Raw genomic sequence first — 15,318 nt, 5'->3', positions numbered from 1 at the left:
TGACAAGGATGTGGAGAAATGGGAACACTCCTAAAATGTAAAGTGGTGCAGGTTACTATGAGAAACAATTGGTTAGTTCTTCAAATAGTTAAATATGGAGTTACTGTATGATTCACAATTCTACTTCTATGTATATACACAAGAAAATTGAAACACATCTCTACACAAAAACTTGTATATGATTGTACAGATAAGCAAAATGTGCTATATCTATTCACCGAAATATTATTCAACCATAAAAATGAAATACTGATATGTGCTATAGCATGGATGACAATGAAGATTAATAAAATAAATGAACAAAGCCATATACAAAAGGCTGCATACAGCACACCTATATAAAATGCCCAGGATAGGCAGATCCAGAGACAAGAGATTAGCGGTTGTGAGGGGCTGGAGAGAAGAGAATGGGAAGTGACTGTTAATGGGTATGAAATTTTTTTGGGGGGGTGAGGAAGTGTTCTGGAATTAGTGGTGATGTTTGCACAATGCTGTGAATATTATAAAATCCATTGAATTGTACACTTAAAAGAGTAAAGTTTACTATATATAAACTAGACCTCAAAAAAGCATTATAAAAATATGCCATGTCAGGCACTATTCTACTACAGAAAATACAGCAGTAAATAAAAGAGACAAGGTCTCTACTACTTTGGTGCTTTCATTTTAGTTGGGGAAAGCAAGACGGACGGACAGATAGATAGATAGATAGATAGATAGATAGATAGATAGATAAACAAATAAATAAATATTTTAAAGGATCAAATAAGGGGTCGTGTAGTGGGTAGTGGTGATACTTGTAAGTACTGTTATAGACTGTTTTTGTCCCCCAATATCCACATGTTGAAATTCTACCCCCAATGTGATCGTTATGAGAGACGGGACTTTTGGAAGATAATTAGATCATGAAGGTAGAGTCCTCCTGAGTGGGTTTAGTGCACTTATAAATGGAACCCCAAGGAGCTCTCTGGTTTTTTGCTCTTACCATGTGAGAATACAAGAAGTCAGCAGTCTGCAACCTGGATAAGGGCCCTCACTAGAACCTAGTCGTGCTGACACCCTTATCTGGGACTTCCAGTTTTCAGAACTTATGAGATCATTTCTGTTGTTTATAAGCCACCCAGTCTATGGCACTTTGTTATAACAGCCTCAATTAAGACAAGTGCTAGCAAAAAATTCAGATAAGATGATGTAATAAGAGTGGCTGGTCAGCATCTTCCTATAAGTGAAATTTACTTGCTAGGTCAGAATCTAAGTCCAATGATCCAGCCATGGCAAAACTAGGGGGATGACATTACAGACAAAAAGAAAAACAAATATACAGGGCGCAAGTTGGGAGTGAACCTAGCATATTGTAGGAACAATAACAACATATGGCTGGAGACCACTGGATGAGTAGAAGAGGGTGTAAGGATACAGTATAAGCATTAGGCAGGAACCAGCTTGAGTAGAGCTTTGTCAGTCTGAGTTACACGTTTAGATGCTTTTTAGCAACATGGAAAGCCAATGAAAATTGTAAGAGAAAGAAAGACAAGACAAGGCAGGACAGGACGAGATAGGACAGCACAAGAAAGAAAAAGAATGATCAAAATAAAATAGACATTTTTAACTGTGCAAATGATTGAGTTTGGAGGCACTTAAAGAAAAAAGATGAGAAGTGTAAAGGAATTCTGAGTGGGCTGGAAATTCTTTTTGAAGCTCTTTCTAATCTTGGCTCTACCTGTGTTAGAATAATATTCTTAGACCTATCTGACTGTACTGCCTACACTAAAAATGAAACCTCAGCTTCCTCATCTGTAAAATAAATAAATAAATAAGATTAACATATGAATTGCCCATTTCATTATATTCTTGTGAAAAATAAATTTAGAATAACTATATATGTAATGTATATTAAATTTTATGTAAAAAATGTAATTCAAACTGAGTGGCATGTACATAGGCAAACAGCAGTGCTAAACAGCATGGACTTTGTAGAAAGATTAAACAGACTTCTAATATTAGGATTGTCTCTTAACATCAATATATTCTTGGCAACTTAACTCTCTGAGTCTCAGTATTTTTTCCTATAAAATGATGGCAATAATATTTTTTTTTGAGTTTTCAAAAGTGTGATAATGTAATATAAAGCACTTAGCACAAAGTCTTGCATACAGCAAGTGTATAATAAATGCAATTTTTTAGTAGTGGTAGTGGAATTGGTGGTAGTAGTACTAGTAGTAACAGACATATTAACATAAGCCAAACTGTGCCACCATGCCCTTGATTATGAAATGCTTCAGGATAATTTGCATATAATGTATGTACTTTTTGGCCCACACTGTAAAAAAAAAAATTTTTTACTATACTTTCCACACTAAGAATTTTATTGATAATTGTTCATACAAAGCTATGTCTGATTCCAACTTAATCTGATCTTGATTTTAATGCCTGAAAATGAAAAGAAAAATATCTGAGAGGTGCTTAAGTTTATCTATTTGTAGACATATATATTTTGAAGTAACTTGAAGTAAGAAGCTTAAGCTCTCAGTTCAAAGTAACATGATTATTCCATTTATAAGAAATATTTTAATCTATCAGAACCCCAATTCCCTCATATGTAAAATGGCAACAACACTACCTGATAGTCTTGTTTGGGAAGACATATGACATAATACATAAAGTTCCATGAACACCAGCTGATGTATAGTGAGTACTCAATAAGTAATAACTCTTTTTATCATATCAATGTAAATTTAACTTCTATATGCTCCTTTTATAAAAACTGTAAAAATTATTCTGATATGCAATTTACACTAGTTTCCATATCAATTCTTCCTAAAGAGAGTGAATTGAGTATAACTAATTTTAGATCACTTTTGCAGCTGTCTTGGTCCTTGGTCACTTCTACCTGTTCTTCCTATTGAAGATTCCTCATAAAGCCTTGTTGATTGTGCAAAGCTGGCTTTATTAAACTTAGAAAGCAGAGCACCAGCTTTTCACAGTCTCAGGAATGTTTTGAAGGGATAAGTCTGGCAGAAGTTGTGAGACTTGGTAAAGTGGACAAGTACAGGATAAGATGGTAAATATATCTTTGGAACATAAATCTGTTTAAAGTTAGTGTTAAATCAGTCTGTCCATGGTTTTATCCTGGAAAATATGACCTTAACACACCGTTGTTAAAACAAGTTGAACTCAGGCTATGCTGCATGGCATTGTTTGTTCAGTTTATCTGTTCTGTGAGTCTAGGTACAGTTACTTTCCAAAGTTTGGTTTATGTTTCTTTTCTCATTCTTTCTGCCCGCTCCCTCCTCTTCTTCCTGCCTTGTGAGGGAGAAACATACCACTGTATGTTTAATATAATCAAAGTCATCTTATAACTGATAAGCAATAGAAGTAGATCTAAAACATGACTTCAATCTAAATACTCTGGCTATTTCTAGTAGCATTACTAAATATGCTAGAAAATATTTTTTAAATGATTTATCATTTAAATATGTATGCTTTTATTGTAAGTGATGAAAACCAAGACCAAATCAAATGACAAACAATATATATTACGGAAACAATCGTGATCTGGGACTATCTTATCATCATATTTCATGGTCAATACATAATTAATTTTGTCATCAGACTAATTTTCAGTGTTTTAAATGCAGACTCTAAGGGTGTACTTATGGTAAAAGTCCTAAAGGATTCCCTGAATGGTTTAGTTGTTGTTTATTTCAAATCATATAAGTTGTGAAAAAAAAAAGGAAATTTGTGTTGTTTATAGCTTTCAAATGAAATTAATGGAGTCTCCTTTTAGAGAAGTAGATGCCATTTATTTGGGAAATATTGTTCATGAAGTTAAAGGACAGGAAGCAATGATGAAGAATTGGATTAGAGATGAGCAGTGAAGTTTCCCCACTCCCTCAATCTTCCTGGAAGCAGCACATAAGTGCACAAGGTATTTGCTCAAAACATACAGTATACCTGGGCATGAAATTTCATTTCTTTTATATGCCAAACATAAAAAAAAAAAAAAAAAAAAAAAAAAAAAACCTTAACAGGAAAGAGCAAAAGAAACTCTCTTTCTGTCTGAAAGCACTAAGATTTTGGGCTTCTTTATTAGGCAACTCTGTGACCATGCTCCATGAGAGATCTGCAAAATAAATAAATAACTTATGCCCTACAAAATAAAAACTAATTTGATGAATATAAATGAGACAAAGTAATTTATTTGGACATAAATTTGTGTTTAATATTTTAAAATCTGTTTTCTGGTAACTTACCCATAACTTTGCATTTATTTGTCTGGGGAAATTTTGATGTCCTAGTATCAGAAGTTGCTTCAAGTCAATGGTTCTTCCTGTAATTTGTAAAATCCTAGACTAAACTAAATATGCTGGAACTTCAAAGAGTAAACACAAAACAAGGAGTGTTTTTCAGAGGAGCAGGAATGGAGAGAAAGATTCTCACAAACTTGGAAGAGAACCTTGAAGAATGGAAAGCTGCTAACTATTCAGTGTTGGCTCTTTGGGAAAGTATAAAGACCTCAGAACAGCTGGTGTTCTGGGAAGTTTGGACCCTCAGTATAAACATATCTGATCTTGCCAATGTTCACTGGCTCCAAGTTTTGCATGAGAGGCAGGGGAACCATTAGATCTCAAGGCTAGGAAATTAGGCATTCTCAGACTAACCAGAGCAGTCTGATGACCAGTGCAGCCAATCAATACTTTGAGAATATGTGACAATCTGGGACCTTCAAACGACTCTGTAGGGAAGAAGACATAATAATGCTAAGACTGGATTTTTCAGTAGTCCTACAGGGTGTGTGGAAATCATACAAAAACTTGAGTTAGTTGTAAAATCTCCCTGAAAAGTGACAAACAACCCATATTTATACAAGACATGATGTTGTTACCCTCCGGGGAGAATGAATACAGATACAAATAGAGAACCACAAATATATAGACAGCCTCAGAATAAATGCTTAAATTTTATGAGGTGTGAATAAGAATTCCAATATCTTATCTTATGCTATGGAATTGTTTCAAGTCCATTGAAAGTAAAACACATGATGTTCTTTCTAAGCACAGAAAAAATAAACAGTCTTTTGTGGTCCCTAGTGCCATATGAAAGGCTGCTTTGAGTGGGGACTACAAAGTATTCCAAGAAACATCAAAACCTTTCCAATAAGTTTCGGATTAGGGTTTATTTATTGTTCACTCCAAATTACAATTAAACCTGTTTTTAAAATTTCAAAGGATAGCTTAAACTCATTGAAAATGACAGAGGTGCCCTGGCAGTTTTAAATACATTAGAAATCCACAAACCTCTAATTTACTTCTTCCCCTTACTCCTTCATAATTTCTAAATGAACCTTGAAGTGGCATCCTCTGCAAATATAGGCCATATTTTCTGTTCTAAAGAAAAGTCAATATTATTTATTTTTACAAATAAAAAATATTGAATTCATTATAAAAGTTTAGCAATTTATATCTCTGTCTGTGTTTGTGTATGTATGTGTGTGTGTACCTACCTCTGTAGTTAGGTGAATCTCTCTGGAGTTTTCTCATTAGCAATACGTGGACTTGTAAGTTAACTTCCAAGCCCTGTTCTTTTGACTCTGGTCTTAATTTTCAGTAATATTCATGTTTAGTCAGAAAGCTCTAGCTGAGCAGAAATACAAAAATGTTTTCTCTATAGCTTCCTAGTTTTATATGCTTATGGCTCCTCATGAGCTTTTTAAACCTTGTATCAGAATTATTTTTAATTGCCCAATACAATATATCTAAAATTTTGACAAATTGAACATAATTTAAAGTCTGCTTCTTCCTAAACATGTTAAAATAGAAATACAAGAAAGAAATAACATAAATGTGCAGAGACAGAGAGAATGAAGAAGAAAAAAAGTAGAAAGAAAATATCAATAGATATTTGAAAATAAAATGCTAGTGGAAAAATGAAACTGACTAAAAAGCCCGTGCTCAGAAGGCAGTCAGCCTCTGCATCCTAGAAAAGCTAATGCAGTGCAAGTATGAGGTGCAGAAGATGATGGCACTTGGCAGTAAGAGCCAAAGTATTCTTTCAAAGTATTCTTTTGAAGGCCAGGTTTAAAAACAAAAACACATTATCTATCCACCAGTTTCATGCAGGGGAGACAGGTAACAGCCTTCTTCATTTATAGATAATTGTAATTTTTCCCTCTCTAAAGATATTGGAGCAAAAGAAGGTTATTCTGCTCAGAAAGAAAAAAGAAAGGAACAGATAAATAAATAAAATCAATAAAGTGAATTGAAAAGAATTTGAATTGAGTATATAAAAAGAAATATATTTAAGAAAACTGCCACCACTGAACTTTTAAATTTATTATTTATTTATTTGTTTGTTTGTTTGTTTATTATTTGGCAAACATGTTTCTTACTCTGTGGCAGGCACTGTTTTAAATATTTTAAAAATATTAACTCAGTTAAGAAATAAAATAAGTTTCTGTATACATGGAACATGAAGAGGATATTTTAAGAAGAGCATTCACATTACACAAATGAGCTCATGAAAGATAAAATATGATTACCAACTATGAAAATGAAATGCAAAATTTCAAAGACAAAGTAAAGGAAATGTAGAATGTAGAATATAAAGAAAATAATAGGAAGATAAGAGACAAAAAATGTTTGTAATTTGTGTATCAATGCAAGAGATTCAAATTTCGACTAAGAAGAGTTCCAGAAAGAGGGAAAAGGGGAAATGATGGGAAGAAAATTAAGAAGTACATAGAACAACTATATTACTCGAAACACAGTAAATATGTCTTAAAATTAGAAGAGTCCACATAATAGAAAATTCAATGAATAGCAAAATTATACAACACAGCACATAGCTATAAAATTATGGAACCATGAGGATAAAGAAAAAGATTCTAACAGCTACAAAAGAGGCAAAAAAAAATACAAAGAGAAAGGCTTAGAAAATTACAATCATGTCTTCACAAAAGTTCATCTTTTGGTGCACACTCTCTTTTGAACACAGTATAATGATATATAAAATATAAAAAAGGAAACAATACCACCAACAAAAATGTAAAGCCAGCTTAAAGAAGGTGAATATCCCCACAAATGGAAGAAAACTTTGAGGGAGTAACAAGACTATATCTTCAGGCCCATGGGCTCTGGAGCCAGGATACAAAGCGGCAGCTGCAAGTGTGATACTACAAGGTCAGAATGGCCAAAAGTGAGACATTTTATATGTGGATTAGAACTGGAATCCCTGATTGAAGTTGGAACCTGGTATAAAGTGCCTTGACTGAAAAGGATGCTGGAAAAAAAAAAAAAAAAACTACTACTGCCAACTGTTACTGGGGTGAATATTATAACATTCTGGGGATTTAGGTTTTGGGGAGTATACCACACACTCTTGTGACCAGGAAATGAGCTAAACCCTTCCTTGATCATAGAGACTAAATCTTAGGTGTCATTATGAGGTAAGACATTCAAACTATTTCTGGACTGAGGACTTGAGTGACCAGATGGAGGCAACAATTAATCATCGAAAGAGAAAAATTGTTATTAGAATTATGGAAATTGGAATGGCAGGATGCAGAAGATTATGTAAAATATTAACAGAAAGGCTATCTGTGCAAGGTTGTGGTTGTGTGTGATCTGAAGGCAAACCTGAATGGACATATATTAGGTTATCATTGAATTACCAGGGCACTGAAATAGGGAAAGAACACAGGCATAATTGAAATTAAACCAGGTAGTTGTGGGAAGCAAGTACAAAGGCAAAATAAAACAAAATATAACAAATCTGCCTTAAAGAAATCATGAGTATCTACAATATCACTGACCTTCACTTATGTAAAAATACATGTACATTCACTTATATGTACACATAAAAATAAACATATATTCTCAATATTTGGAGTGAAACCTAGACACATTCCGGTAAAAAAATTAATGATCTAAAAAACAATGTAAAATTCAACAACAACAAAAGCCACCAAAAGAAGAAAATCCATGAAACAAAATGAAACAGTGTTTATATGACATGGAGCATAGATTGTGAAAATGCAGCAAGCGTTATTAATGACTGACAGAGGAAAAAAAGTTTCTCTCAATACTGTTTAAATGGAATGTCATCAAGAAGGTATGGTTCTAGGCACAGTAAAGGAAAGCACCAAGAACAGTGAGACCTGCAGGAGGATTGTTCACTGGTTAGCAGTTCTGGGCATCTGGTCTCCAGGGCAGTAAAGAGTCAAAGGACAATGAGAGAAGTGACTCAACAGCAGGCAGTGTGCACAGTGAATGAAAGATTCACCAACCAATTATGTGATCATTCTTTGTATCCTCATAAATTGCTTAGCAAAGAAGACTTCTGGTGAAGAATATACTTTTAAATATTAGAGGACAGAGGCTCATTATCACTGCAATTTAGATATTTTTACATATATGCCTTGGAATTACATATTTGGTAATAAATTTGTAACATCTGAGAAATGAAAAATGTGGTAACCTATGATCCGGAATTTCCATTTTAGGTATGTTTACTATAGGAAGTCCATAGATACTCATGTTCAAGAATGTTTATTATAACACTGTAATAATAAGACAATATTGAGAACAACCTAAATATCTATAATAGAAGAGATAAATACATTTACTTACCTTAGGTATATTTTTATTTAGGCATATTTTCAAAATGAAAAACATACATAATTAAAATGAATAAAGAATACATATACATATGCATATGAATACATTTCAAAATATATTGAATAAAACACATGTAAATTACACATACAATTTTCTCTATTTATATATAATGTTTTTAAAAATTCTATATCTGTCAGTTTGTCAATGTATAGCAAAAGTATAAAAATGTGTATGAAAATCAAAAATTCCAAATACAGAATACTGGCTCCACATATGGAGGAGGGAAGAGAAATGAGTTTTTAGCTATATTAACTACATTTGGTTATAATTTTTAGTTCAGGAATTATCATGTACCTAATGCCCAAATCTTAGGTGCCTAACTTAATTAATTTTTATAAACAGAAGACACCTGTGTAATCATCACCCAAATCTGCATATAAAATATTAACAATTTTCAGAAGCTTTTCCTTCTGTCCCCTCTTATTAGATATTTCAATAGCAATATAAGAATACAGAAGACAATGGAGCAATGTCTTCAAAATTCTCTCTTAAAATAAACTACAATCATTCTCCTGACTTACCATAGGTTTCTTTTGCCTGTTGTTGAACCTCACCTAAATGGAATCATAGAGTATGTGCTTTACTGCTTTTTTTCATTCAAGCTTATGTTTAAAAATTCGTGTATGCTATGTCTGGAATCAGTATTTTGTTAATTCTCATTGCCTTGAAGGGTTTCAATTTGCTGTAGTATTTATTTATTCATTATTTTTCATTAATTCTCTCAATCATTACACTGTCAATGGATATTTATGTTGATTCTAGTCTTTGGCTACTATGAATAGCGTTCCTAGGAATATTCATGTACATTTATTTTGGTTAACATACTCATATATTCATACTTCTCTTGGTATACACGGATCAATGAATTTTCTCATCCTATAGTATACGTATGTTGAGATTTTGTACATACCACAAACTAAGTTAATGATTCAATTTATTCCCTAACAGAAGACCATGAGAGTCCCAGTTGCTCCACGTTCTTCCCAGGACTTTGTATGATCCATCTTTTAAATTTTAGCAATCTGGTGAGTGCTTAATTGTTTCTAGTTGTAGCTTTAACTTTCATTTCCCTAACCATTAAAGATCCTGAACATTTCTTAATGTGCTTACTGGTCATTTGAATATTATCTTTGTGAAGTGTCTATTCAACAACCATTACTCTGTATTATTATATTTTATTTCAAAAATAAAACATATCAACTAGAGCAGAAAAATTACAACTTGTTAAAGACAAATAAAGGAAATGGGGTGTTTCCTTTGCACAATTAAAGGTTTAAATGAGTCTGAAATATTTTATATTTTTTTAAATCGGAAAAAATGCACACTCAATCAGAAATTAAAATGGACTCTGACAGGACTTTCACTTCCAGACAAGATTAAGTAATAGGGACTGTATTTATCCTCCTGCCTAAGACATATACATGTTACATATGATATATATGTATACACAAATTTTATTTATATATAAAAATATATGTATATGTATACTAAATATATTATGTACGTGTGTATGCATAATGTATATGTGTATATGAATATATATAAATGTGTATATACACACACACATATATACAAAAATATGTGATCCTCACAAGCAGCATATTGCAGGGCAGAAACACAGCGAGTAACAATGGATTGGCTGAGTTACTTTCTGCAAGATCAGTTCTTGGGTAACCTCTGTATTCTGGGTCCTTGTATACAATCCCTTCCTTGTCCCTCCAGTAATAAAGGTAGTAAATGCTCTCTGCTATTGCTAGCCCCAAGATATAAAACCCTTCATTATTTATTTACTTATTTATTTATTGCCCTGTCCCGTCCTCTTTAAGGAGCATGTTTATTAAACTTTCCTAAATTAGTGTTTGAATATTCCACATATTTCCTGCAAGGACTCTGATTGTTACATAGGCATAGAATCTATGCCATGAAGGATATTAAGCACATTTTTTCATTTTTTGTGGTTGACATAAGCCTTTATTGTTTTTTAACTTTGATTTTTCTGATTAAAATAAGCAATAAAATTTTTTTAAGTCTTTTTTTTTTCTTGAAAGAGAAAATATAGCTGTTTTAGTCTGTTTTGTGCTGCTGAAACAGAATATTACAGACCGACTGGGCAATTAATAAAAAACAGAAATGTATTGGCTCATATTTCTGGAGGCTGTGAAGTCTAAGATCAAGGGTCAAACATCCAGCAAAAGCTGTCTTGCTGCATCATCACATGGAGGAAGGGCAAGACAAAAAAGGGGACAAAATTCATCTTTCCTAAGGAACCCACTCCATAGAAGAGGGCAGAGCCATCACTGCCTAATAACCTCTGAAAAGTCTCTCCTCTTAACATTGAAGATTAAGTTTTACACAAATGACACATTCAAATCATAGCAAATAGCCTAATGAGAGATTTATGTCTATGCTTTCTGTGAGCAGAAATTTCCAAATGATCAGTGTTTTACAAGCTTTCTTTTGGGTAAAGTGGGCTCTGTCTACACAGTTTACTTGAAAAATTTGAGAATATTTCAGGGATGGCTGTGGAGCTCAGTTATTATAAAACAAATTGAATGAGATGCAAAAGAAAGGGTAGTGAGAGAATAGCACATGAGTCAAGCTTATGCTTTTGGGTATGGTGTTATTAAAAATTCAAACTGAAACATTTTACTAATTTTATTTAACCTTTTTAACCACTGCAATTTTGTGTGTAGCAAGGGAGCTTTCTTGTGGCAGTTAAGAGAAGAGCTAGTTCACAGTTAATTTTACAAATTGCTTTAAAAAAGGTCACTTATGTCTTCAAACTTTTTAAAATCTATATTCAGAAAAAGAATATAATTGTCAGTCAAATTTATTTAAATTTTAACTATAGCATATAGATTTGAACTTTATATACATAATGTTCTTTGTGTATTAGTATTTCTTTCCATTTCTTTCCAATCCAATTTTTATACACAGAGTTCTCTATAAAACTCTGACTGGTTCTTTGCCAGTGACTGTCTTATTGATAAATTATAACCGTAGATCCTTTCCAGGCTCTGCTATTGTAGAAATTTTCTGTACTTTAGGGTACTGTTACCAAAGCTTGAAAAGACATCAGTGTAACACTCTGCAGTTACAGAAAAGAAAGAAAAAAGAAAGAAAGAAAGAGAAAAGAATGGGTTTGTAATTCAGGCCTATATGCCAAATACAAGGCTAAGCTTTTCTAGGAAAACAGTAATTGAATGAAATTTTTCTTGGAGAATGACACATTTATCTTTATGAAAGAGAGAAGAATGAATCAATGAACACAAACATACTGAACATATAACCAGCCTAGAATTTACTACATGATACGGGTAAAAATGAACTAAAATAAAGGGGTTGGGGAGGGTCCTATATCTTAACATTGAATAGCAAAACATTCATTTCTTTGTGGAGGAGGGAATTCATGTTAATATCAACCATGCTAATTCTATCTGTAGAATCACTAATAATTCAGAGTGAGCATGACAGCTGCTGTGATAGGGAAATCAGTACCTTCTGTGTAACTCCACTTTTTGATTATCCTAACTTAGAAGATTTAATTATGTTCTGAACTAAAATACGCCTCCATCCATGGTCTTCAATTTGCTCTCTTATGACATACTGAATTAATGTAGACTTTCCTCTACAAATTGGTGGTCCAGTACTTGAAAATTGGGAAAGAGTACCAAAAAATTATTTTATTTTCAAATAAAACAAGAGACATCCCTGAAGCTTATGGATTGACTAAGAGCACACAGCCCACTGAGTCTAGAGTCTTATTGCCTTGACTGAAATCTGGGCATTCGTCCAACCGTTAGCTATGTGGTCTAAGGCAAGTTATATTACTTATCTGTGCCTCAGTTTAATCCTCTGTAAAACAGAGTTAGTAAAAGTGCCTACATGTTAACGTTGTTATCATTTGTTAAATGCTTAGAACTGTACTGACTATAAAACAGTATAAACTGAGTATTATATAGATATGTATTACACTATTTTGAATGTCTCCATCAAATTCTAGTACCCCAGTCTTTCCTAATTTGGGGTATTTAGAACAGAAATTAAAGTTTTTTGTTATGACCAAATAAGTGTGACTCCTTTCTTTTTTCTAACTGTGCTGTTGGTATTTCAATGTTATTTCCTTTTTTGGAAATGACATTCACATTTTGAATATTGATGTAGGGATCAAAATTATGAGGCTTTGCTGCTGAACTACAAACTCACTCTGAACTTAGAATATATTGATTTGACATCAAAAGGAGAACTGCACATCTTCTCAACATACTTCATCTTTTTAGCCTAACAGCCTTAAATAAGAATACCGATGATTCCATTTAGCGAATTAATTTTCTGTGGTAAACCTTAGTTTTGTTCACCAAATTTTCCTGGATCTCTCCCTTCCTGAATATTGCACTTCCTACCCCACTCTGACCAATAAGATGAGAGTAGAGAGTGGGTGCCACCCCTTTGTGCAAATTTACACCGTCCTCTCTCTGGTTTACCTGAGTGAGCACACTATGGAATGCCCCAGCTCACCTATGATGACAATGAAGCATGAGTGCAAAATAGACTTCAGTAGTATTTAATAATACGGACAGAGTGAAGGGGCTGAGATTCTACCCTACTTGTAATTTAGCAAGTTGGCCTGTTCCAATTTCATGTATGTATATGGAAAGAAAATCACAAGACCCTTGGGTCAAGGGAATAGACTATTACTCGCAGCCAAATTCACAGCCAGAGCAATTCTCCCCCAGTTCCCATAGGACAGAAAAATGACGGCCAGTTGTTTACCTGTGTATGCAGGGAACTTTATTACAGCAGAGGACCCCCAAAATGAGTCAATGCTGATATAGAACTAGGGGCACATACACCCATCCTCTCCTCTAGAGTAAGAGATCATATTCGTTAAGCAATTCTCCTCCAGTAAAAGGAGAAAGGTGTCCCTAGGTTTACTGTCCTAGAGCATAAGCAAATATGTTAGGGGAGTAAGAGAGATGAGCTTTAAATTTTTAAATCTCTCCAGAGGTATACACTATCTTCTAAGACATGGAAACCTTTCAAATATGCTCTTTTCTCAGAAGACCTAAGCTGTACATGCATTGAGAAATCTTTGCAGCACCAGCTCTCAATACTACTGAGATTTGGGGGTGTTTGCATTACATTTTGTCTAAAAATTTTTACCCACTTATTATCAAAATTTGTAAATAATCCTCACTTAAAATTGAATTTTCTCAAAAAAAGCAAAACTCTACCAAATGCCTATGGACATTTCCTATCGGTTTTAATAATCTAAGAAAAATTTCATTGAACATCTATGAGAGTATTTCACAAAGTTTATGAAAAGATTCATATTATCTTGTAATACTGTTTTTCCATGAATATTTTGATGTTCTCTCTTTACACGAAGACCCAACTAGGCATAGAAGATAACACCTAGGAAACTAGAAGTGGACTCTTTTCCACATACATACATTTAAGAAAAAAAAATGTGAATAGTCTAAAACTAGCAGAGACATTAGAAGGGATCCTGAAGTCTTGCTAATCACCTGTGTGCTGGTAATGGATGAACTTGCCAAAAATGTGCTTGCTATCATGAAAGAAAAATAAAAGCAGTAAGGAAACTCTTTGTAAAACAGTTTGGACTTTTCTTCCCTTGGGTAACTGGATAAGAAGCAGTTGAGGATGGGTTAAAGTTTGGAGATATCTGAAGCAGAGAATAATCCTTGGATAAGTATAGACACAAGATGCCCTAAATTTATTTGAACACAGAACCTTTTTCCTCACAGAGAAAGTATTATGATTTTGTGGAAATATTGTTGCAGGTGAAACAGATTACAAAACACTATAAAAAATAACCAAATGGAATAACAATTAAAATATACTGGCAGAAGCCAGTACCAGAACTTGAAAATTTGGAAACAAAGAACATATTTTCAGGGAAAATAATCAGGTTTCAAGATGAGCCATACATAGAAAGATGAAGCTCTTCTTGCATAATCTAGTCATTATCCACTTTGGCCGAATGATTTATTCAACCCAACATCTTTTTTTCTTCCCCTTTCATCTCTCTTCTTCATCTCTAAACTACATGCTATAGTAAGAGGATCATGATTTCACATTTGAAGATCTAGGCTGGTCAAATATATTAGGTGTAGAAGTTTTACATTCTTCCCTGTGTTGCCTATGGTTTTGCACTCAGTTTTCATGCCCACCTCCTTCAAATATGTCTTCCTGAAACAAAGGTTTGGAAGCTAAAAACTGCATTTCCCAGAATACACTGTAGTGAAAACTCTGCCAATCAATTAGTGCCAATTAAATGCATTAATGCAAGATTTGTAAGGCAACTGCTATTTTTCTAATCCAGGGATTACAAGGACAAGATCAAGATAAACTGCCTTTCAACCCCACAAGAAGTGAATAATTGAACATTAAAATGAGAAGACTGGCCACTGCCACCATCACAGTACCCACAAAGTTATAGGCTGGGACATTACTGAAGAAAACCACATATAGACTGTGCCAAAGTAATGGAGAGAGAATCTCCAGTGAAACCTAATTGATAACCTTGCCTGACCTCCCCATGTTAAAATAACTGCTATCTTCTTCTCTGCTCCTACAATTTACTAATTTGCATATATGCCATTCATGTCTGAATCCTACA

The sequence above is a fragment of the Cynocephalus volans genome, chromosome 1 (genome assembly GCF_027409185.1).
Source record: "Cynocephalus volans isolate mCynVol1 chromosome 1, mCynVol1.pri, whole genome shotgun sequence".
In the NCBI taxonomy this organism is placed as follows: domain Eukaryota; kingdom Metazoa; phylum Chordata; class Mammalia; order Dermoptera; family Cynocephalidae; genus Cynocephalus; species Cynocephalus volans.
This window is presented reverse-complemented; position numbering follows the sequence as displayed.